This window comes from Phacochoerus africanus, chromosome 2 (genome assembly GCF_016906955.1).
Source record: "Phacochoerus africanus isolate WHEZ1 chromosome 2, ROS_Pafr_v1, whole genome shotgun sequence".
NCBI classification, from domain to species: Eukaryota; Metazoa; Chordata; class Mammalia; order Artiodactyla; family Suidae; genus Phacochoerus; species Phacochoerus africanus.
This window is the reverse complement of record NC_062545.1, coordinates 3659869-3683974: the sequence shown is the minus strand read 5'-3', so window position 1 is coordinate 3683974 and position 24106 is coordinate 3659869.

Sequence of the window (24106 nt, the reverse complement as noted above, 5' to 3'; positions counted from 1 at the left end):
ATTCATCAGTTTTTATATTTCTTCTACAGAGAAATGATTATTCACAGCCTGAAGGCATTGTTTCTATCAAGGTGTATTTTTTTCTCACTGGTTCCTGAAGCTGTTTTAAATATTAAATGTATTAATATTTTGCTTGTCGTATATACAGAAATTATGTTTCCACTTTGAAACATTGTTTCCATTCCCAGCTTTGGTACAAAGGCTTGGTGCATTTGTGTGCAACAAACTTTGGGACATTCTCTTGGCTGTAAGACATTGTCAGCTTTGGAGCAATAAGACATTACATGTGTTTGCAACATCATTCGAGATAACTGAGGGCCTTTCATGTAATGCAAGGTAGACTCTAGGGTCGGTCCAATTAGGCATTTTGGCAGTGAGACTGACCAATAATTTCCTCTATATGTATTTATTCAGTCACTTAATTAAAGGCATTGGGCCACTGCTCTGTGCCAGGAATCACATTAAGCAGAGAAGTGTTCAAAGCACTGTCCCTGCTCCAGTGGAGCCGACATTCTGCCAGGCAAGTCTTCCTGGTGTACTTCTAAATTACACAAGTGTCAATGATCCAGCAAATAAATATGAGTGACATTACAAAATGAATAATTTCCATTAGTTTTTCACCATGGAGGCAGCTGGTGAGATGCAGAACCTATGATTTTACCATGAGGCTCTCCTTCTGAAGTCAAGTCAGTTATGCATTGAGAGCTGGGATAAGTTTCGCAAAGTCACATAATACGGTTAAAGAAAGACTTTATTACAGAAAGAGAAGACATACAATGTCCGAGGATCCTGAGTGAGGAAAAGCCAGCCTCCTGCTTCACCTCATCTCATGGCGAGGCAGCTGCGGTCCGGCTACCCTGTGGAAAAGCAGAGCCAGGTGATAATACCCTTGGATGGGGAAGCAAAGAGAGGTACCTTGTCAGTGGGGTTCCCCAGGCTGCCCAGCCCTCCAGAGGCTGGGAAAACTGGCCCCATGTTTTCCAGGTGCTGAGCAAGACACAGCACTGGAGGAGGCTGGAGGCAGAGCCCTGCGTGACAAGAGGGCTTGACAGGAGTTCCCATTGTGGTGCAATGGTAAACGAACCCAACCGGTATCCAAGGGGATGTGATTCAGTCCCTGGCACCCTGCTTAGTGTGCTAAGGACCCAGGGATCCAGCATTGCAGTGAGCTGTGGTGGAGGTCACAGACATGGCTCAGATCCTGCATTGCTGTGGCTGTGGTATAGACCAGCAGTTCCAGCAACTCCGATTTGACCTCTAGTCTGGGAACTCCCATGTGCCTTGGGTGCAGCCCTAAAAAGACAAAAAAAAAAGGGAGTTTGGGGGCTGGAAAGAAAGTAAAGAAAGTGCAGTGCTCCTTGAGAGGTTGGGAGGGGGACCCAGTGTTCATGAGAGTCCACAGGTCTTTTGCACAATGTGACTTAGGGCCAGCCATCAAGAATTTGCTCAATTTGAATCTTGTGTTCTCTGTGAAAGTGACATTTAGTGACTTTGGGGACTAGGCAATTAGTTTTTCTGCTGCACTCTCTTGACACACTCATCCTTGGAGGCCACTCAATGTTCCATGAGGAGTTGAGAGGCTGCATGGATTTTTTTTTTTTTTGGCCTTTTTTATGGCGGCATCCAGGACATATGGAAGTTCCCAGGCTAGGGGCTGAATTGGAGCCGCATCTGTGACCTACACCACAGCTCATGTCAACACTGGATCCTTAACCCACTGAGCAAGGCCAGGAATTGAACCTGTATCCTTATGGATACTAGTTGGATTCATTACCACCGAGCCATGATGGGAACTCCCAAGGCTGCATGGATTATTTATATGCAGTATTCCAACATACTGGGCCCCCCAGTATCAACCTCCAGCCATGTGAGTGAGACAAAATGACCTCAGCCCAACCACTTTTTGCTGCTGCAGGAGAGATGTTAATAAAAACCATTTATTAGCATCTAAGATTCAGAACTTAATAATAAAATAATTGTTTTTTAAAGCTACCGTGTTGGGGGCATTCGTTATACAGCAATAGATAACCAAAATGGCCTTACATTTTTCTGAAGTCCAACAGAAAATTAAGTGAAGGTATCTTTCAGTTAAACATTCTGTACTCTTTTTCAATTCCAATAAATTTGTTCTGTATTCCCAAGAGAAATTCAGAAAGATGATAGATGTTTCCTTCTTGACCAGTAGCTGCTATTCTCATTGAAGTCAGGAGATTCTAAGGAAGACTTGTGTCCAACAACACTATTAACTGTTGAAATCAATGCATATCAATCAAAAGAAAAATCATTTGAAGGAATACAAAATCTTCCATAATCATCAAATGACTCAAGATATTTCACATTCTAAATGCAGTATAAAAGTTAACTATAATGGCACTGTTGTGTCTGATCAGAATGGACTCACAGGGAACAGATGCTCTCCTTCCCACATGATTCAACCAAGAAACAAAGACAAAATACAGGAAATGTTGATTTTTCTTTTCCACGGCACAGGGCATCAATCAAAGAAAATGCAAGAGAGTGATTCCAGAGATTGTATAGGAAACAAATGAGGTGAACCCTACAATTACCACAGCTTAATGCCTTAAAAGGTTTTCAGGGCACACCACAGGGAAGGGAAACTGGGCAGAACCTAGTACATTCCGTGATGGCACTACAGAGCAGAACTTTGCAAAACAAGCTGGCTGGAGTCTAATGGATTAGATAGTAGAGATGGGAGACTAAGAAAGACACAGAGAAAGAGACAGAGAGACAGAGAGAAGAGAGCTATAGAGAAATCAGGGCGAAGGACCAAGAGAGAGAAAGACCCCCGGAATTGTGCTGAGATTTCCCTTCAAACACTTAACTGAGTACTAATCAGTGCACATTCATAAGAAACTAGCTCATGATGAGGAATGAATCATCTAAAAGGATTAAAATGAACAGAGGAAATATTATAGGAGATATTATGTAGAGAGCAATCAAGTTAAAGACTCTAGGCAATGTCTCACTGGAAACAATGCAAGTGAGAAGAGAATGGGGCAGCACCTCTAAAGTACTGGGAGAGAAATCTGTCACCCCAGAAACCTATGGAAAACAAAGTGAAAATCAAGACATTTTCAGATATACTATAAATACTGTAGTGACAAGTAAAATAAGAAAACAAATACTTTTAGCTAATACACCAACAAGGAGATAAAGCCAAATCATAAGGCCATACTCAAACCAAATAAGAAATAAAGAATATGAAAAAATATGATAAATTAAGAATATAAAAAATGATGGGCTTAACTGTAATTATAATGATAGTCACATAAAATATAGTGATATAAATATTCCAGTTACAAAACAGAGATTATCAAACTGGATGAAAAATCAAGTCCCAACTGTACGGCACCTACAATAAATGTATTTTAAATACATAAAAATTGGTTAAAGGAAAGAAGACATATCAGTTAACCTCAGTCAAAAAGAAGTCTGAGAAGTACTGACAAGTATTAATACCAGATAAGTATTTCAGGTTAGCAACTATTACCAGAAAGAAGGAAGGTTATTTTATAACAGAAAGAGAGTAATTCATTCAAAAAGACAAAACAACTCTAAATATTTATGCACCTAGTAGGAGAATATATCCAACATGAACCATTCAGGAAAATTAAAGAGAAGAAACACTTCCCAAATCATTCTGTGAGGCTAAAAACCAGATACTGGATACTAAAACCAGTAACAGACATCAATATAAGAAAAATGCAGTCGAATATCCCTCAGAACATAAATATGGAGATTCTTAGCAAATTTTTAGCAAATTAATCCACCAACATATAAAAAGGAAAATAGATCTTAACTCAGCATGGTTCATCACAGGAATGCAGAGTTGATTTAATATTCAGAAATTGATTAATACAATCAACATATGAAAAAACTAAAAAGGAAAAATCACATAATTATCTCAGTAGATCAAGTAAAGATATATGATGAAAATCCAGCACCCTTTCCTGGTAAGGCTCTCAGAAAAAATAGAAATAGAAGGGAACTTCCTAAATCTGATAAAGGACATCAGCAAAAATCCTGGCATTCCCATCCGTGGCTCAGTGGTAACAAATCTGACTAATATCCATGAGGACAGAGGGTTTGATCTCTGGCGCCCGTTCAGTAGGTCGAGGATCTGGAATTGCCATGAGCTGTGGTGTAGGTTGCAGACATGGCTCAGGTCCTGAGTTGCTGTGGTTGTGGTGTAGGCCAGCAGCTGCAGCTCTGACTCAACCCCTAGCCTGGGAACTTCCATATGCTGCAGGTGCATCCCTAAAAAGCAACAAACAACAAAAAGCCTGAGTTAACATCATAGTCAGTGGTATGACTGCATATGGAGGTTTCTTGAAAAAAATGGGCTTCTCTGGAAATTTCTACTCCATGTTGTGCTAAGGTTCTGGCCACTGCAATCAGACAAGAAAAATAAAGGGCATTCACAAGACCAATCACACAAGCAATCTGATAGAATCTACAAAGAAAGTACTGGATCTAGTTAGTGCGTTTACTAAGTAGAAAATTAACGTAAAAATCAGTGTATTTCCATAGACTAGCAATTAACAAATGGAAATTGAAATAAATAAAATAATCACAGCTATATCATGAACATGCAAAATTAAGTAATAATTTAGACCAAAAAATACGGAAGACCTGAATACTCAAAATTACAAAACCTGGCTGAGAGAAATTTTTAAAGGCTTAAATAAAATATTCCACATCTGTGGCTTGGAAGACTCAGTATTGTTAAGATGTCACTTTCTTACCAAAATGATTAACAGAATCAATGCAAATTCAGTCAGAATCGCATAAGATTTTTTTTTTTTTGTCAAAACTGACCAACAAAAGAACTCTGAAAGAATTTAGAATCAAATGCCGGCATACTTGAAATCACCAAAAATTCTGTCTTAGTGCTTGTTTTAGTTTCTCTGTGGAGTTCAGTTGTAAACTGAAGAGAATATGCACATCTCAGTTACAAAAAGTTGAGGGGAATGTAATGTATAGAAATAAATGAGGCAATGCTATTAAAGAAAATAACTTCCTAATGCAAAGTCAGCATTTGGGGGAAGATAGCAAAGAGAAAAAGTAGTAAGTATTTCGAAAGCCAAAAAGAAGAGCAAGCACAGAAAATGATGAAGCAAAGACATGTGCAAATATTACTCCTAGTTTTCAGGTTTAATACAGAGTCTTCCTTTTCTCTGTTTCCTCTGTTATCGTAATAAAGAATCAAGTAAACCAAGTGCAGGTATTGGCCAGTCATAAGTCAAATGGAAACTAAAACAAGGAAGACAGAAGTTGTCTGAACAACAGGGACAAGGAAGGGTTTTAAGGGACCTTGGCGACTGTTGTCCTTCACACGACTACCTCCTGGTTTTCCAAAACACTGTTCTTTTTGCCTAACTTTTTGATATTGCAAAGATCTCCCAGTCATGCCACTGATTCTTTTGATAGGCAGTATACTGTGCCACCTTTCATGCCAGTTTCTAGTGTTTACTTGAATCTGCAGTAGCTGAGATAACATAAGTACTCAACAAATATTTTCAACCGTTGGACCGAATTCCCCAAATGAGTAATATGTTTGCCAAGTGATCAGATTCTTCAGTTGAAATTAAATAAGAATATGATGTGGTGAATTTGATCTAGACAGTTACATCATTGTTTGATCATTCTCAGGATCATGGTTAGGAAAAATGTTTATGTTATGGGCATCCTGGAACATTGGCAGAGAATTTGCCGAGGTGAAAGAGGTTGGCAAAAGTGTTTCAAATAATTCAGGTGACCCAGATCATGGTATGAGAATCAAGAAAATAAAGTAACTAGAGATTTAAAGGCAAAAGTGACAACCAGTGGTAGCAACTGTCTTTAGGGATATACCAAGGGATATACCCCTGCTTCTAGAGTGTACACGGGGTATACTTAGGGATACACCCCTGCTTCTAGAGTGTACATGGGATGTACTTAGGGATATATCCCATGTCACAGGAGCTCTGTTCTGCAGCCCTCCACCTGCTCACTGGGGGTATGCTGTTGCAAAGCATGGTTCTGAATCATCTCAGACAGTAATAGAGTACAAGGGCTGAATACAGATATCAAGGGAGAACCGTGGAATATCTGTAGGGTGAAAACTATGTAAATAAGTACCTTCAGGGCAAGGAAAGGCCTGTCTTCCTTCTCTCCTCTCCAAAACGTGTTTTCTTTTCTTTTCCAGTTTTGATCATTAAGTTAATCTACTGGAAAATTAATATGTGTTCTATATTTCAAGTATAGAAAAATGACCTTTTTTAGTTGTTCACAGCTGCAACTGTAATAAAATGAAATTAATATTGCTGCTAAATGTGGCTGTGAGCTGGAAAAATGCCAGTTCTTCTCTACCGGGTATAAATACCGTTTTCTGGGGAAAAGCAAGGCAGCTGCTCAATCCATGTCGCAGAAGGACAAGTAAATTTTTAAATTTGACCACCTAAAATTTTCATGTGAATCTCAATTACTGTCACATATTTGTCTGTGTACCTGGGGGTGGACCTTCGGCCTGTGCTCACTATCATTCCCAAAGACTGCACTGCCAGCCAAGGCTCTACCTGCCTGTAGGAGGAAAGCCCAGCACACCTGGGAGCCTGCCTGTTCCCTTTTAATGCGGGTGTCACATGGCTACTGCTCTCTACAGGGGCCATGCCAGCCTAGCTAATACCAGGACTCAGGGAGACTGACTTTGCCCACTTCATGAAGGAGAAGCGGGTTTGCATCCATGCATTTTCCTCGAATGCAAGGCCTAGGCCAGGAGTGGAGAAGTGACAAATACCTCCTCTATCCCCAGAAGGGAGCCTGGAAGAGCCCGCGCCTCACTGAGTCCTCATGTCAGGTGGTGTGGGTACCAAGCAACAGATACTCTGGTTCCCACAGTGTTCTGGTTCCCTCTCAGGACCTGACTCATTCACCTCATCCTGCCTCCGCTGGGCTTAACTCCGCATCCTACGCTTCTTCCCCTTCTCCTCTAGAGTTCATCCTGGTTCCTTCACTTGACTCTAAGAATCTTGACTCTATGAATCCAAACATCAGGATTCTTTCTCTTTATTTTATTTTTATTGTTTTACTTCTTTATTATTATTATTATTATTATTATTATTATTATTATTTTGCTTATTAGGGCTGCACATGCCACATACGGATGTTTCCAGGCAAGGGGTAGAATCAGAGCTACAGCTGCCGGCCTACACCACGGCCACAGCAATGCAGGACCTGAGTCGTGTCTACAACCTACACCCCAGCTCACTGAGCGAGGCCAGGGATCAAATCCTCATCCTCATGAATATTTGTCGGATTCATTACAGCTGAGCCAGGATGGGGACTTCAGGATTCTTTCTCTTTAAAATTTATCTTAGAAGCTTTCTGACTGCCTTCTTTACTGTTACAGATTAGGTTCCCCAAAGTAGAATCTAAGAGAAATTTTTAAGTATAGATGCTTGATTTTGGAGATAACCCCAATCAAGTCACAAGAGAAGTGGAAAGGGAGGCAGAAGGGAAAGAGAACCAGTAACGCACAGCCTTTTCAGACACGTCACCATTGTCAGGAACTGGAGGCTACTTCAAAAATGCCAAAAAGCCGTGCAAGCCCAAAGCTTTCCGTGGCTCTTTTTTCACTGTAGGAAGAAAGAGCAGATGCCTCAGGTGGGTGTGTGGAAACCCGTCGATCGGCCGGCTGCCTCCCTCTCCGGCCACATCCAATGCTTGGGCCAAGCTCAGCTGCAGTGGGCAATTTCTCGTTCCCTCCTCTCTCCTGGCTGCTTCTTCAAACCCGGGTGTCTTTTCAGACGATTGCAGCTGCTTCGGCGGAATGCAGACAAGGCTCTGCTCAGTAGCTGCCTCATCTGCCGTACTTGCCTCATCCTGCAGGTGAAATTTCACAGGAACTAGCGATGTCTACTTGAGGAGCCAGGAGACTTTTCTGTTTGCTTGTCTCTCCCACTAGGCAGGGATTGTTTCCTTGCAGGACCAGAGTGGGTTCCTCTTCATCTACAGCACAGGTCCTGCCAGGGTCTGACCATGACTGTGGGTTTGGGAGCCTGGGGAGGTGTGGGGCTCCTGGGGGGATCTGCCGCACAGTTTGCTTGGATCTGATTTGGTTCTCCTTTTGGTGGGGAAGGGGGCTGCACCCACCACATGAGGAAGGTCCTGGGCCACAGCAGTGACAGCCCCAGATCCTTAATCTGCTGAGCCACCAGGGAACTCTGATTTGACTTGAGTTTAAAGCGCCCAATGAGCCGCGTGTGCCTGAGTGTGTATGTGGATGGACAGAAGGAGGATAATTAAATGTCTGAAGCAATTTAGCCTTGTCCCTTTCCTTTTGTTTTTCTGTTTTGCTATCTGAATTGATAGCAGGCACTTGGCCTAAACCCTGCGTTAAGCATTTCTGATGGTTTTGGCAAGTTTCCTGATGAAGTACCAGATGTGCAGGTACCCGAGGAGGGCCTGACAGTTTAGATCCACGGAGAAATTAGTGAGCTGATAACGTTCCCACCTTGCAAATGACAAAAATTGGTCTTTCCTTTCTTCTGCATGAATATCTACAAAGAGACAGGGAGGACCTGAAAGGCAGGATGGGTAATGAGGCGTTATTATAAACTGAGATATGATATCTTTGACTTGAAAGGAAGTCTGGCTATGGACCAGATCTCTAACTGTATCGCCATCACCTAGGCCAGGTTCTCCCAACATGCGTCTATTTTATGCATCCCTTCATCGCAGACACCGATCCCGCTCTCTGCCCTGTAGGCAGCGTAACGTTTTCAGAAGCACAGGCTTTCGGTTGCTGAAAGGCTGGGTGCAGAGAGCCTAAGCTCCCAGTCTCCACCCCTCGCTTCTCCTCCCTTGTAACCAATTCCGGGCCTCTTCTCTCCCTGGATGAATCTCCCATGAATTCTAATTATAGCAGAGGGATAACAACCAGCAGGAAGGAGATATTTTATTCTTATATCTGCTGCCAGTAGATTGCTCCCCACATTGCTCCAGGAAAAAAAAAAGTGTTTACAAATGTATCATTATACGGCAGATCTTAAATTGCACCACTATTAGCTGTGACCATTGACTATTGTCAGAGCAGTGCTACTGCCTGGGAAAGGTCAGGTCTTTTCATTTGTGTTTTTTCATGTGATGAATAACAAATAATGAAGCACCGAATTTACTGGGCTGTTGAGCTATCTTTCTCATATCTGCAGACTAGTTACTGGCTTTATACTTTCTTTGCTGGCACCAGGCAAATCAGTTCATATTTATTTCATTTTTTTTTAATCCCAGAAAGGAGATCTGATTGAGGAAATTACTGCTCAGAAGAGCAACTACGAGCAAATGATATTACGGGTACGCATCTTCACATGCTAGTTCCTGCCTTTAGCCAAGAGCTGAAAGACTCGGCTTCACTCCCAGGAGCACAGGTGATCCCTGAGTCCAAGGTGTGAAATGACAGCCTCTTTCATTTCCGCACCCATCAGGGGCTCTAGCTGGTCAGGAAGTCTGAAAACAGAGATGCTCTACTTTCTCCACTTAGCAGGTCCCTGGCTCAAGAGACGTGTTAGCCGTCAGTGGGGAGAGAAGAAACAGCCATCCTAATGCATCGTGATTGACTCTTCACCCCCCAGAAAAGCCATTAGGACGCCGCGGCAGGTCCAAGTTAAAACGTCCTCAGGAGATAATCGCCTGTGCGCTGGGCAAGTGCATGTGATTTAGCCCAGTGGCTTCCAGGAGCGGCACCAGGACACTGAACCCTACTCTCCAGCTCATAGACAAGCTGTGATGTTAGACGTGGGTGATCCGGTTGCAAGAAGGCAGGAAACCTTCATGAGGGCTTGGGCGTCTAGACAAAACAAAGCACCTAATTCTAAGCCTTCAGCAGAAGAGAGTTTAGGAAAAGGAAATTTAGGTGGAACCAGCAAGATCTTATTATTGCACGAATTAAGTGCACAAGCGTGGCATGCTAAGGGCTTCCTGAACCCTTCTTTGTATTATTTTTCCAGTTATCATTGGGAAGAGTGGGATCTATGCAGAACACAACTGTTTGTTCACCTACGACAATCGTTTTATTATTCGCCATGTAGCCATGCCTCCCAAGTGCAAGAGGCAAAGAGGGAAATTTTATTAAGAGACACCTGCCATGAGACTGAACAGTGTGAGCCATTTTCCAACATGTACTTTGTTTGGTACTTATAACCAGCCCGTGGGATACACAGTCACACTCCCATTTAGCAGGTGAAGACACTTGGCCACAGAGAAGCTGCACACGTTTCTTAAAACCCACACGGCGACCACGGCAGTGACCCAGATGCTAAGCACAGCCTTCTTCCACTGCATCCTGCATCCACAAACTGCCTTCAAACAAGGAGAAGAACCACAAGAAAGGCAAAGAGGGCGAATAGAAAATCCAAAACAAAACAGTAGAGGAAATCCAGATACGTGACTTATCACGACAAAAAGGAGACTACGTACTACTGCTAGGAGTAAGAGATTATGCAATTAAAATCCACAATTCCAAATCCTACGCTCTGTGTAAGAGATAGACCTAAAACATAAGGAAATAGGAGTTCCCGTTATGGTTCAGCAGTTTAAGAGCCTTACTAGTATCCATGAGGATGTGAGTTCAACCCCTGGCCTTGGTGGATGGATTAAGGATCCAGCATTGCCATGAGCTGTGGTGTAGGTTACAGAGGCAGCTCAGATCCCACGTTGCTGTGGCTGTGAGTAGGCCTGCAGCTGCAGCTCCAATTCAGCCCCAGCCTGGGAATTTCCATGTGCCACACCTGTGGTCCAAGAAGGAAAGAAAGAAAGAAGGAAAGAAGGAAAGAATACTAAAATAAAAGGATGAAACAGTGTGCATCAGGCAAGAATTTTACATAAACTTAATAAAAACACTAATTTCTGACCTTCAACTCAATTGATATAAACAGTCAATTCACAAAGAATTTACTAAACATTGGAGACACGACTAATTCCCATGTATACAAGCCCATGTAGGGTACAAAAAAAAAGAAAAGAATTTCCAATGTGTGAGGTTAGAAAAGCTGTAATACTAAATCCGGTATGGACAGAATGAAGTAGGAAATTAAATCATAACCAGAATGCTTATTGTAAATGCAAAACTTCTAAATGCAATGTTATATAATCTAACCTAGGAACTTATGAAAAGAGAATACATGCTCAAACTAGAAAATTCAGAAATTCAATGTTTGTTTCTAACTAGAAGGTCAATGAATAGCATTGGATAAAACTCAGCGTTCCCTTGAGCTAGGAGTAAATCCAGATCCTTTAACGTTGGGAAAGGTAACTCCGAAAATGTAAACAAACAACTTCCAGCGAAGAAGATGCACAACTCTGAAAAGTCTGACACAATTCCTCTAAGGCCAGGGAGAGGACAAGAGGATATGCCAGAGCCAAGTTTATTCAACATTTTACTAAAGTCCTACTTGGTGCACAAAGTCAAGAAAAAGAAACAAGAGTTACAGGGACTGTCACATTCCCCTATTTCATAATTTCTACACAGTAAATTTAAGTTATGTACAAACTTATGGATCTTATCAAGCTGAGTCTGGAATTTACATAGAATAAGAAATAGTCTAGAATAGTCAAAAACATTCTGAAGAAGAAAAATGCGAGTGCTTTTGTTCTACCGGATATCAATATTCTATAAGGTTATGAATGTGAAAAATTCACACTGACTGAAATAGAATTCCAGATTGATATGCAAATCATGTGTCAATTATGATGCTAAGATAATTGGCTGTTTTATAGTGGGAAAGAGTACATTTGATTTGTACATAACACTCTACACAAAAGATTAAATACTTGAAAAGGAGAAAAAAAAAGCTTTAAAACATTTAAAACATTGACAGGAAATATAGAAAGTGTCTTGATAATGTGAAGAATGGTGTGTTAAATATTACACAATAGAGACTGATAAATTCAGTTTCAGGAACACTAAAAAGTTTTATGTCAAAATACATAAATCGAAAGGCGACACTCGCTTTTGGACAAGATGTTTACAATGCATATAACTGACAAACAAAACTAGATTCTACATTGTAAACAGCGGTGTAACAAGTCAGAAGGAAAAGATAACCAAGACTATTTAAAAAAATGGGTGGAAAAAATAAAGAGATAGTTCACAGAAAAGGAAACCAATGCAAATATAAAGTAAGCCAATGAAAAAATGTCTAGATCAAGAGGAACTATTTTTAAAACATAACTTATTTCTCACAAATTAAAATGTTAAATGTTATCAAGAATGGGGAGCGACATATGACTCGATACAATTTCCTTGGAAATTAGTTGGCCATATGAATTTAAGTTAAAGAAACAAATACTGTATAGCTCAGAAAATCTAGTCCTTAATTTTAATTCTTGAGAGAAATCCTACATATTTACCAATGCACATATAGAATGAATGCTGACTGTTAAAATTTTTCCCATGGAAATGATAAAATTACCTGCTGGCAAAAGAATGAGTATCAGAGTTCCCTTGTGATTCAGTGGGTTAAGGACCTGGCATCGTCGCTGCAGTGGCCCGGTTCTCTACTGTGGCGTGGGTTCAGTCCCTGAACTTCCACATGCCACAGGTACAGCCAAAAAAAAAAAGGTACATATTTTGTGATAGTTTCCCAAAATGGGCTACTACACCACAGCGAAAATGTAAGAACAACAGCTATGAAAATCAACATGGCTTTATCTCAGTGATCAAAAAAAGTTTATATCAATTATGCAATATTTAAAATATACAAGACTATACTATATACTGTTTAAAGATACATGCATTTTTTTTCTGTCTTTTTAGGGCCACACCTGAGGCATATGGAGGTTCCCAGGCTAGGGGTCCAATCAGAGGTACAGCTGCCTGCCTACACCACAGCCACGGCATTGCAGGATCGAAGCCACATCTGTAACCTACACCATAGCTCATGGCAACGACAGATCCTTAACCCACTGAGCAGGGCCAGGGATCAAACCCATGTCCTCATGGATACCAGTTGGGTTCATTACTGCTGAGCCACAACGGGAACTCCAATATATGTGTTTTTTAAATAAAACTATAAAAGAAAAGGGTGGGTATGAGAACACCAAATTCAAAGTTATTTTCCTCTGGAACAAGAGATTGGAAGCTATGTTTGGAAAGATGAATATTTTGGAAGGGGTCTTTGGCCATACTGATAATATTTCACTTCTGAAAGTAGAATTCTATTGTTCCGTGCACTCTTTTGTATGTATACTTGCCAACAAAATAATAAACGAAACTTGACCTCAAACCAAACACAGATCTCTTGACATCTGATAACATAAATTAGCACAAAGCAATCTGTAACAATTTGCTGCCCAGGCTTGGAATAAGTGCCACTCCATGGAAGAAAACCAGGTTTTCAGGGGGAAATGGGCGTTCAGGCCCAATGGCTGCATTTTCCCTTTGGGTGGAGATCTCTAACCACATTGTAACTATGGGGGGGTGCTATTTCTGGGACACCCCACCATCTTTTCTCAAATCCTTGTGTTTCCATTATGGTTCCACTAAGGTTCTAGGCAGGATGGAAAGAAAAATAAATGTTTCTTCACTTGGGAACATCTTTTCTCTAAGCTCTCTGATACATACATACATATATGTTCTGCAAGTTCATTGCAGCTCTTTCACCTGATATATGACATTCTGACCTGTGACATTCTAGTCTGTGGCCATTCTACCCTGAGCACACCCGCTCATCTGACATGTGACATTCCAAGCGCCCTCTTGTGTTTCACAGACGGTGACACACGTACAGGGGTTGTGACCTGGATTTTCAAAGCAGGCACACGGCACAGACCTGCCCACGGCACTCTTCTCCACGGCTGGAACATAGGGATCTAGCAAATGCTCTCGGCCCTTCCCAAGTACACAGGGCTTTGCAGGCACTGCTTTCTTTTCTTTCTTTTTTTTTTTTAATTTTTATTGGAGTATGGAGAACTTACAAAGTTGTATAAATTTCAGGAGTACAGCAAAGTCAATCAGTTACACATATACCTATAGCCATTCCTTTTCAGAGTCTTTTTGCCTGCAAGTTATTACACAGTATTGAGTGGAGCTCCCTGTGCCTTTAATCTTTGCACTCACCCTCAAACACTGGCCTTGCTGACCATTTCCCAGAGGAGGAAAGTGGGGTACATCCATTAAACAGTACCCACAAAGCACAGGGCTCCCAAATGGGGTTGGGGGCTGCGGAGCTGGATCTTCAGGTCGTTGCTCCAAAGCCCTTTTGACGGTGACAACTGGTTTCTCTCATCATGTGCTTGTTTTCATTAAATAAGGTTCAGTTCCGTACAATTAAATAAGCTCTTGTTGCGTGTTTCCAATGAGCAGGGCAGGGCTCTGTCTAATAAAGTTGCAGTGGCTCATCTCGTGGGGGGGGGGTGTCATGCGCAGGCAGGGCTGGCGGGGCTGATGGCCCAGCGGGAGTGGTCACCCACGTGGGGGTGGGCGTCGGTATCACTGCAACCATCTGCGCCCTCCCGGTGAGGCTGGTCTCCCCGCTTGGCCATCGCTGGCCGTGCCCCCTCTTCCTCAGTTTTGGGGCTGCCAGGAGATGAGCAGGACGTCACTGGACCTGACAAAGGCATCATCCGCGGAGAAGCTTCAGGGGCCTCAAGATGGGGAAGCGCAGCAGCTCCAAGCAGGGCTTCTGGGTTTGCAGCGGATCCACGGCAGCTACACGGATCCCGGGAGCAGGAGAGAAATGGTCCCGAATGGAAGGGACAGAAACGGGTGTTACAGCCACCGTAACAAACCCAGCTATTCTGCGCATCCCCGCGCGCGCACACACACACCCTCACCCTCGCTACAGTACCAGATGATATGTAATTCAGGGGAGCTTCAGAGAAGAGCCAAAAGCTGACCTGAAGTTTGAAGGTTTTGCCCAGTAGTCACCCTTCTCTTAAATTCAAAGTTTCCCCTGAGGCCCTGGCTTCCTTCTGGTATCTGTCCCCAAGTCACAGTGACCGTGCCCTCTGGACTGAGCTAGGAATCCAGACGGCAAAGACACAGCACGTGTCTGCCTTAGGAAACGGAAGGTCCCCTTCCGCTCAGCCAGAGGGACAAACACTAGTTGTCGGTTGACCATACTGTGTTGTTTTCATAAACAAGAGCAAGATAGCCTGGATTTATCACAATCTATTCCTGTCCTCTTGTGTTTATTAAAGCCACTCTTTTCTATGTTTGGCTGTGTCAGGAAATGCAGGGGAAAATCAGGATAGAAGCCTCTTTTTCTTTTTCTTTTCTTTCTTTCTTTTTTTTTTTTTTTTTTTGCCGTGCTGGCAGCATATGAAAGTTCCTAGGCCAGGGATCCAACCCAAGCCTCCACAGTGACCCAAACCACTGCGGTGACAACACCAGTCTTTAACCCTGCAGTGCCACCAGGGAACTCCTGGGTGGGTAGACACATCTTTCGAGAACATTCTGTGGTTCTTCAAGGGTCTTCTCCCAATGGACACTGGACACTGAATATTGTGTCATACATTTATGCAAATTTTTCCCCAAGCTGTGACTTCTGGGAAACAGTAATCGGTGCCCAGAGAGTGCCCAAGAGTTTTTTTTGGGGGGCCACACCCATAGCATATTGAAGTTCTCAGGTCTAATCGGAGCTGCAGCTGCCCACCTACACCACAGCCATGCAGGATCCAAGCTCCATCTCTATGCTGCAGCTTGCAGCAACTCGGATCCTTAATCCACTGAGCGAGGCCAGGGATCAAACCAGCATCCTGATGGATACTGGTTGGTTTCATTACCACTGAACTGCAATGGGAACTCCCCCAAGGGGTCTTTAATTAATGAATTACTGGTAGCAATTTTTTTTTTTTTTTGGCTTTGTAGAGCTACACACGGAAGCTCCCAGGCTCGGGGTCAAATTGGAGCTGCAGCTGCTGGCCTATGCCACAGCCACAGCAACACCAGATCCGAGACATGTCTGTGACCTACACCACAGCTCATGGCAACAATGCCGAATCCTTAACCCACTGAGTGGGGATCAAACCCACATCCTCATGGATACTAGTCAGATTTGTTTCCACTGCACCACAATGGGAACTCCCGTGTTGGGCTTTTATATTGTCCTTTTGCATACAGTACAATTAGGCTTTATAATGCAGTTGTTAACAGCAAGGAATTCTGAATCGGATGGGGCTAGACATTAACGTCTCTGTTATTTGTAGTTTGGAGCCCCTGGCAAATCACTTAGCCTTTCAGAAACTCCGTATCTTCATTGATAAGGTGGGGATGCTATCTTCTGAGGACGAATGATGTGTGGATTACAGTTAAGTCAAGGATAAAACACAATAAAGAAAAAAACCAATTCCTAAACAGTAATTAAGTTAATATCCATCAGTAAGGATCTATGTACTAGTATTTTTGCTTGGCTCTGTCTTTCCTAATTTTTCCATGATGCAGGACAAAATAAGTGCATAAAATAGGAAAAACAAAAAATTGGTAACGAGACACAAACTGGTAGATAGGCTCAATAGGAATAAATAAGCAAAGGGAAAAAGGTATTTCTTTTTTTTAGGTCCACACCTATGGCATATGGAAGTTCAAATCGGAGCTGTCGCCACCTGTGCCACAGCCACAGCAATACCAAATCCTTAACCCGCTGAGTGGGGCCAGGGATTGAACCCTCATCCTTGTGGATACTAGTTGGGTTCTTAACCCACTGAGCCACAACAGGAACTCCCAGAAAAAGATATTTCAGCTGCAGAGAAGAGCATAAACAAGATGGACATGGAGTACATTAGGGGATAGACCAGCTGAGTCAGCAATTCTAATGTTGACAGAGAGTAAATATGAGTGCTAAAAATAATAGTAATAATTTTAAAAATTAGGTCAAGGGATGCAGTTTTCATGAAAGGGCCTGGTACCCAGTGAGTGGTCCAATGACAGCTTGTGCCTGTGTGTGTGTTGAAAAGAAGGGGTTTATACCATGACAGGAAAGGGGATGCTTGAACTTAAAGAAAGTGTTGGGGAGTTCCTGTCGAGGCGCAGTGGTTAACAAATCCGGCTAGGAACCATGAGATTGCGGGTTCCATCCCTGGCCTCGCTCAGTGGGTTGAGGATCCGGTGTTGCCGTGAACTGTGGAGTAGGTGCAGACACGGCTCGGATCCCGCGTTGCTGTGGCTCTGGCGTAGGCCCGCGGCTACAGCTCTGATTGGAGCCCTAGCCTGGGAACCTCCATATGCTGTGAGAGCAGCCCTAGAAAAGGCAAAAAGACAAAAAAAAAGAAAAGAAAAAAAAAAGCGTTGGAAATCATGAAGGTAAAACTTGCTGTTGGTGGAGGATGAGTGCAGGGGAGGTGGATTAGAAATAATGAAATCAAGAGGGTGGAGAAGGAATTTTCACAGCACATGGCAAAGACCTGCTCAGGATGCCTTGAAGAGGTTAATGGCAACGGCTGACCGGTCCTCACATACGGGCCTGAAGGAGGAAGATGCTATTTCAAGGGCCGCTGCCGTGTAATTCATGGGGAAGAAATTTTTTCTGCCTGAACATCTCTGTCAAGAGTCACATGAAATTTTTTTTGTAAATAGACCTTACTCTCTTTTTAGTTTTGTAGTTCCTGCTTTCTTTCTCCTCAAGTCACTACACCTCAAGAGGGAGAAAGATGTTTTTAACTCTTTTGTTTTCTGGAAAGGAAACAGTGCCCTTTTAAAATGGGACACGGGGCATTGCATGTCTGAGGACACCTGGTCCAGGTGTGTGTAGGCTTGTGTGTCCACACCTGTGTCTGAACCGCAGGCAAAGAGCTGCTTCTTCACCGAAAGGGAATCACAGCACACGTGCAGGCAGATACCTAGGGACACCCTCAGGATGGCAACTTGGGGAAAAAAGGCGTGGTCCCCACATCACCACAAACAGTATCTCCTTTCACTTGCTGGTGAGATTCTTTTTATTTTATGTTTTATTTTATTTTTATTTTATTTTATTTTTGCCATTTCTTGGGCCGCTCCCACGGCATATGGAGGTTCCCAGGCTAGGGGTCTACTCAGAGCTGTAGCCACCGGCCTACGCCAGAGCCACAGCAACTCGGGATCCGAGCCTTGTCTGCAACCTACACCACAGCTCACAGCAATGCCGGATCCTTAACCCACTGAGCAAAGCCAGGGATCGAACCTGCAGCTTCGTGGTTCCTAGTCAGATTCGTTAACCACTGAGCCATGAGGTGAACTCCATCACTTGCTGGTAAGTTTCTTGAAAAGCTCATTTCAAGTTAGCAAAATTGAGATGCTGCGTCAGAAAACCGTAAAGTACTTCTCGAATGTTCTGACTCAGCTGAAAATTATTCTAAGTATGCAGTCTGGAATTCAACACAAACAGGCACATCTAACTCTTCATTTTCAGATGCTGCTAATTTCTCACTGATTTCTTTTACAATATTGCCTTTTTAAAAATATATTCTCTTTTCAATATATTTTCTAATGTAAGTACTCCAGACGCCCCCAAAAGTAGAAAAAAAAGAATTGTAATAAACGATAGTATAGAAAGTAGAAGGTGATTCTGCAGTACCACCTAGAGCCTGAGGAAATCACAACAATATTCCTAATAAGCTAAACAGTCTTCTCCTTTCCCAGAAATTAGAGACTTTGAGGGGGGAAAAATGTCCTTTTCTCCTCCTTACATCGCATCCGTTTAACCCTAATTAATTAAACCTGTGGTATGCCAATAACCTTCACTTTGATAACATCGCGGCATTTTTGAGACAATTCTCTGCTATGCAATTGTGTGACCACACAGATCTCGGGGAAAGGAGCATTCCGGGACCTATCTTTACCACGTGACATCCAGCCCTAGACCTCAATTTCTGGTTGTGTATCCTGGGGAAAGCGTATGGAAAACATTACATCAGATGGGGTTTTTATTAAACGTCCAAAAATATTCAACTAGACATCTAAGCAAACGTATGCATCTTTCACCAGAAATCTGTGTTTCAAATGCCAAGTAAAATGTGTTAAAGAAGAGCACAGGAAGGGAAGAGATACAAAGTGTCTATTATTTGGGGGGCGCGCGTCCCCTTTTCCCTTCAAATCCGCTTCTTTATCTCAGTCAAGTTGGCTGCCCCGTGGTGTGCCGGCCTCTTACCATATCTCCTTTTTGCAGAGGGCTGCCCACAGCTATCAGGGGTCCCTGTTTCCTCTGAATTAATGCCATCGATAAGCGTAAAAGGGAGAAAATGTTGGCAATATATGATTGTGGATTCGGTGATGCAACGTCAGGGGCAGTCTACCAAAAGCGCTTATGAGGAGCCTGACACGTGAGGATGAACGGAAATGAAGGAGGGCGCTCACAGCCTTCGAAGCCCAGGGCCCCGCGGACTCCGAGGCTCTGCTGCCACCTGCTGGCCGCGAGGAGAACCGAGGCTGAGCCTCCGCACAGCATCATTGACTGACTGCTCGCTCATTAAGGTAACAGTTCTCGTAGGTCACGGCTTTCCCAGACATGTCAGGTAGCCCTCTCTTGATGTTCTGACTCATTTCCTGAAACAGGTACGCCAAAGACTGACAGAAACGCTGGGGAATATATTCTGAACCCAAGTGGTATGTGCTACTTTATTTAAACTAATAAATAATTTAAAATAATATACACGTGAGAGCAAGACAGACTTAAAGACTGGAGATAAATTTGAGGTAATGATTTAAATTGTTCCTTTATGATATTCTTTGCCCCCCATGCAGTCAATAAATGAACACTTCGCATTTTGCCAATGACAGTATTTGGTCACAACCCAGGGAACGGAACATCCAGCAACTATACTTCCATCCCGCAGTGAAGGGCTGCTGCTTCCCTCTTTGCCTTTCCAGCCCCAAAGGTGCTGGAATTAAATGTCATGCGCTATTTCTATTTTTTTTTTCCCCGAATTGATTCGGTATTTGATTTCTCCCCACCGTCTGAGTGCTACCTCTAGTCTGAGATCGCTGTCGTGCATTAAGCTAATTTGGATTGCGAAAAAAGTACAAGACCAGAAAGTCGATTCCGAGGCCAGATATCCTGCGAGGAGAGTTCGGGACAAGCAAGGAGACATTAATTAGCGCTGCCTTCAGCGATTTCACCGACGCAGATGGGATTGCTGGCGGAATGAACGCCCAGGATGCTGAGTACCAGAGAGCTGTGGTCACGGCCCTTTGGGGTGTGCGGCTTGATTTCACTGCGTGGGAAATGGAAGCAAGGCATCTATAACGAGCATGGAAAACCTCAGGAAGGTTGAAGTGTGCAGACTAATGACAGTGGGGGAAGCGGCAATTCCCAGGTTCCTGAGCCGCATTCACAGCTGTGGTAGGAGGAGGAAAGAATATATTTGAGGTCTTTCAATGGGACACATAGATATTTTAATGTTGCGATGCCCCCCTGCAGCGGTGAGCAGAGAAAAGGAACCCTGAAGGCTCCCGCATAAACACTGTTTTTCTCTGTGTAAAAGAGAAGCCAGCGGTAAGGGCTCTTCTGGGAAATAATGTTTTAAAAGTTTATAAATACCTGGAGGTACCTTTCCCCCTTTCCAGTTATGCATAACTCTGCTAATATACTTAGCAGGCTCACTTCTTTATTTTGTTTCTCTATTCTGATGTGAAATTCCCCAGATTATTGGCCTGTGGATATTTATATTAGAGCAGAATAAGTATATGCTTTTCCTGTCATCCGAATTACATAAAATATAGCGAAAGAAATTCGCATGTTTCTAAAATAAATGTCATAAAAATGTTACATCAGTGATATGCCTTCTGTGTGAGAGAAGGATAAGACCCAATTACCAAACATCCTGTGGGGCTGAATAACGAGTCTCATGGACACTCCTGGTCACTCACAAGAGTGGGACAATTCTTGCTCAGGTGTCCAGAGCAGCGGAGAGCCAGTGCCTTGTAGAGTGAATTACAGATGGATGCACTGAGCTTTCTTCCAGCTGAAGAGTTAAAGAGGAAAATTTAAAGGGCCAGGACTTAGTCACCAGACTACCCTCTCCTGAGAGAATAATTCAGCAACTAACACAGTGGCACACTTGTGGCGTGGACGCTGTGATGAGGGTGCAGGATCATAAGGTTCCGTGGCTTTCAATTGCTTGCAAACAGGCAGAGACAGGGTGGAGATGGCCCTGCTCTGGTCCCTACCCAGATATGGACCATTCTGGCAGCAGCAGAACTCTGCAAAGCTCTCTCCACATTCGGGAAGATAACAGGCTCACTTTTCTTTCTTTATGCCCCAGAGTTGCTGCCTAATTTGTACCTCAGGGATAAAGCAAATCTCTGGTCCCTCCCTTCTCCTGGGGTTAAAGGTGGCTTAGGGCAGGCAGGTGGGGCAAGAGGGCCGCACTTGGGTGGCGTTAAAAGTGCAGGCTCCACCCCTAACTGTGAGGGAGTGGATGCTGACCTGCCCTCTTTGCCAGGGGACATGGGCAAATCCTTAAATCTTTCTGTGCCCGGGTTTCTTCTTCTTGATGAGGCCACACCTTCTCCTGGGGGAGCTGTAAAGATGAGGTGAACTGGTGAGTACACAGGAAGCATTGAATATGCAGTTATCAACATTGTTACTGTTATGCTGTTACTTAACTTACATTTCCAAGCACCTGCCAGGTGCCAGGTACAAGGCAGAATCACTGTGCTCCTAACACTGACCCGTGATTTCCCTATTCTGCCCATGAGGAGCCCCGAGGCTGGGCGCTGGTGAAGGGCTCTGTCTAGGCTCCCAAGGGATGGGATGAGTGACAAGGTCGATGAGCAGACTGAGGGCTCAGAGGCCACATGCTTTGTTGCACACGCCCATGGCCCCACGATGAAGAAGGGGATTGTGCTAAGGAAAGCATGCAAATGAAATGTTTTAAGAGTATAAGAAATGGAGAAAACAGAACGAACAAACCATTTCCCAGCTGGGGAGAGAAGGCACTCTTGCTGCTTCCTGAAAGAGGTGCTTTCAGGCAGAGGGGGGAACTGGAGGTGGGGGGGGGGTCCCCGGAGGCGGGGAGCACACATGGGGTCTGGAGGAGAAGGGTGATGTCCAGGCCCTTGGACTGGTCTCAAGGATGCACCCTGGAGAACATGTGAGAAGTAGAGTCGCGAAAGTTGCTTGAGGACAGATTTGGAGAGTAGGAGTGCCAGGCCACTTATGCAAAATAGTCCTTTACTAATAAAGATACGGGATTTAGGGCTGAAACTGGGCTTTACGCTTGTCTCGTTCAACTCAGCATATTGACTAGGTTTATCGACGTATGGCCGCCATGGTAAACACTGTATATATGTTACAGAAGATGGTGAACATTGTGTATATAAAATACATGAAGTTATATATTAATATGACATATTACCTATGAATCATACACAGTCAATATATAGGAACATAGCTTATATATGTATATAATATATGTAAGTATAATCTAATTTCAATTCATAAATGTAGACATGTAACTGAAAGTTAAAGAGCAACTTTTCCAGGTCTGTATTTCAGGATTTTCAGCACAACTTAACATGTCAAAGGAAAACATGAGATCTGGCTTCAGTCCATCCACAGATCCTACCTCTATACTCCCATGGATTTATCTATCTATCTATAATTCAAAAAAATGTAGAGACAAGCATTCTTTGTACTTACCTAATTCTCATCAAAAATCCTTGCAGAGTGTTTGAGTGGTTTCTCATCTGAAATGCATAGATCTTAGGAGTCACCACTCCCATCCCCACAACAAGAAAAAGGCTGAGCAAATGAAAATGAACAACTTTTAAAATATCCATCAGAGAATTGAGATTGCAGGGCAAACTGCTACAGAGAAAACTAGAAGGACAGACAAGGACATACAGAGAATTATGGCGTCCCTGAGCAGAAGCCCACAGGTGAAGCCACATACGTGTTTAAAAAAATGCTTTGGCCTAACTGATTAAATCCTGGAGGTTTGGTGTAAAGGAGTCAGATAGTTAAAGACCTCAGTTTTGGATGGCTCCACACATTCTTGAGTTTTACCTCCAGAGCTTCTATGGCCTTGAGTGAAGACCCAAGAAAAAGTCCCTAGTGCTTCCTACGGAGGGTAAGGAAAAGTGACTGTTTTGAAATAAGTTCAAAACTGTCTATTCTCCTTCACAAGGCCTGCCCTCAAGGGAGATGATTTTACTAAAACCTTGGTTATTGGGGTTTTTCTAAAAACTATCTGATCTGGGAGAAGTGAAATACCCAACTCAAGCTCATAAAGAGACTAGAATTAATTCTTCCCCCTCCAACCTCTTACCTCCACATCAATAAGGCTACAACATAGTAACAGGGGATTGCAGCTAAAAGACCTTCAAGCCCCATATCCTATTTTAGAAGGCTCCAGGGACACCCAGAGAAAACAGGGAGACAAAAACAAAGACACTAAAGGAAATTTTAACCCCAGACAGACACTACCAAGCAAATATTAAACAAAGCCTAACTTCTAGCTAGATAAACATAAAACCTCACACCAAAGGACTATCTACTCTGGTTCCTTTTACCTGTGTGTCATGTCCTCCTTCAATGAAAAAAAATCACAAGGCATGCCAAGAGAGGAAAAAAAGCACAGTCTAAAGAGACAAACCAAAACTTAGAACCAGACTCAGATATCACAAAGTTTTGGGAATTATTAAACTCAGTAACTATGATTAATACGCTAAGGCCTCTAATGGAAAGTTAACAATATACAAGAACATACGGATAATACGAGCAAGGGGAAAGAAACTATAAGAACAAAGAAGAATCAAAATAAAATGCCAGAAATCAAAAACACTATAACATAAATGAAAATTGCCTTTTTGGCCCTATAAGTAGACTGGACATAGCCAAAGAAAGAATCAGTGACCTGGAAGATATGTCAACAGAAGGTTCTCAACTGAAATGCAAAAAGATAAAAGATGAGAAATAAGGAACAGAATATCCAAGAAGTATGGGCCAATTATGGGATGTAATGCACATATACTAAGAACACCAGAAGAAGACAGCCAGGAGGGAAAGGAAGTAATATTTGAAGTAATAATGGCTAAGAATTTTGGAAAATCAATAACAGACACCGACCCACATATCTAGGAAGCTCAGAGAATACCTAGCAAGATGAATACCAAAAATCTACACGTGGGCAT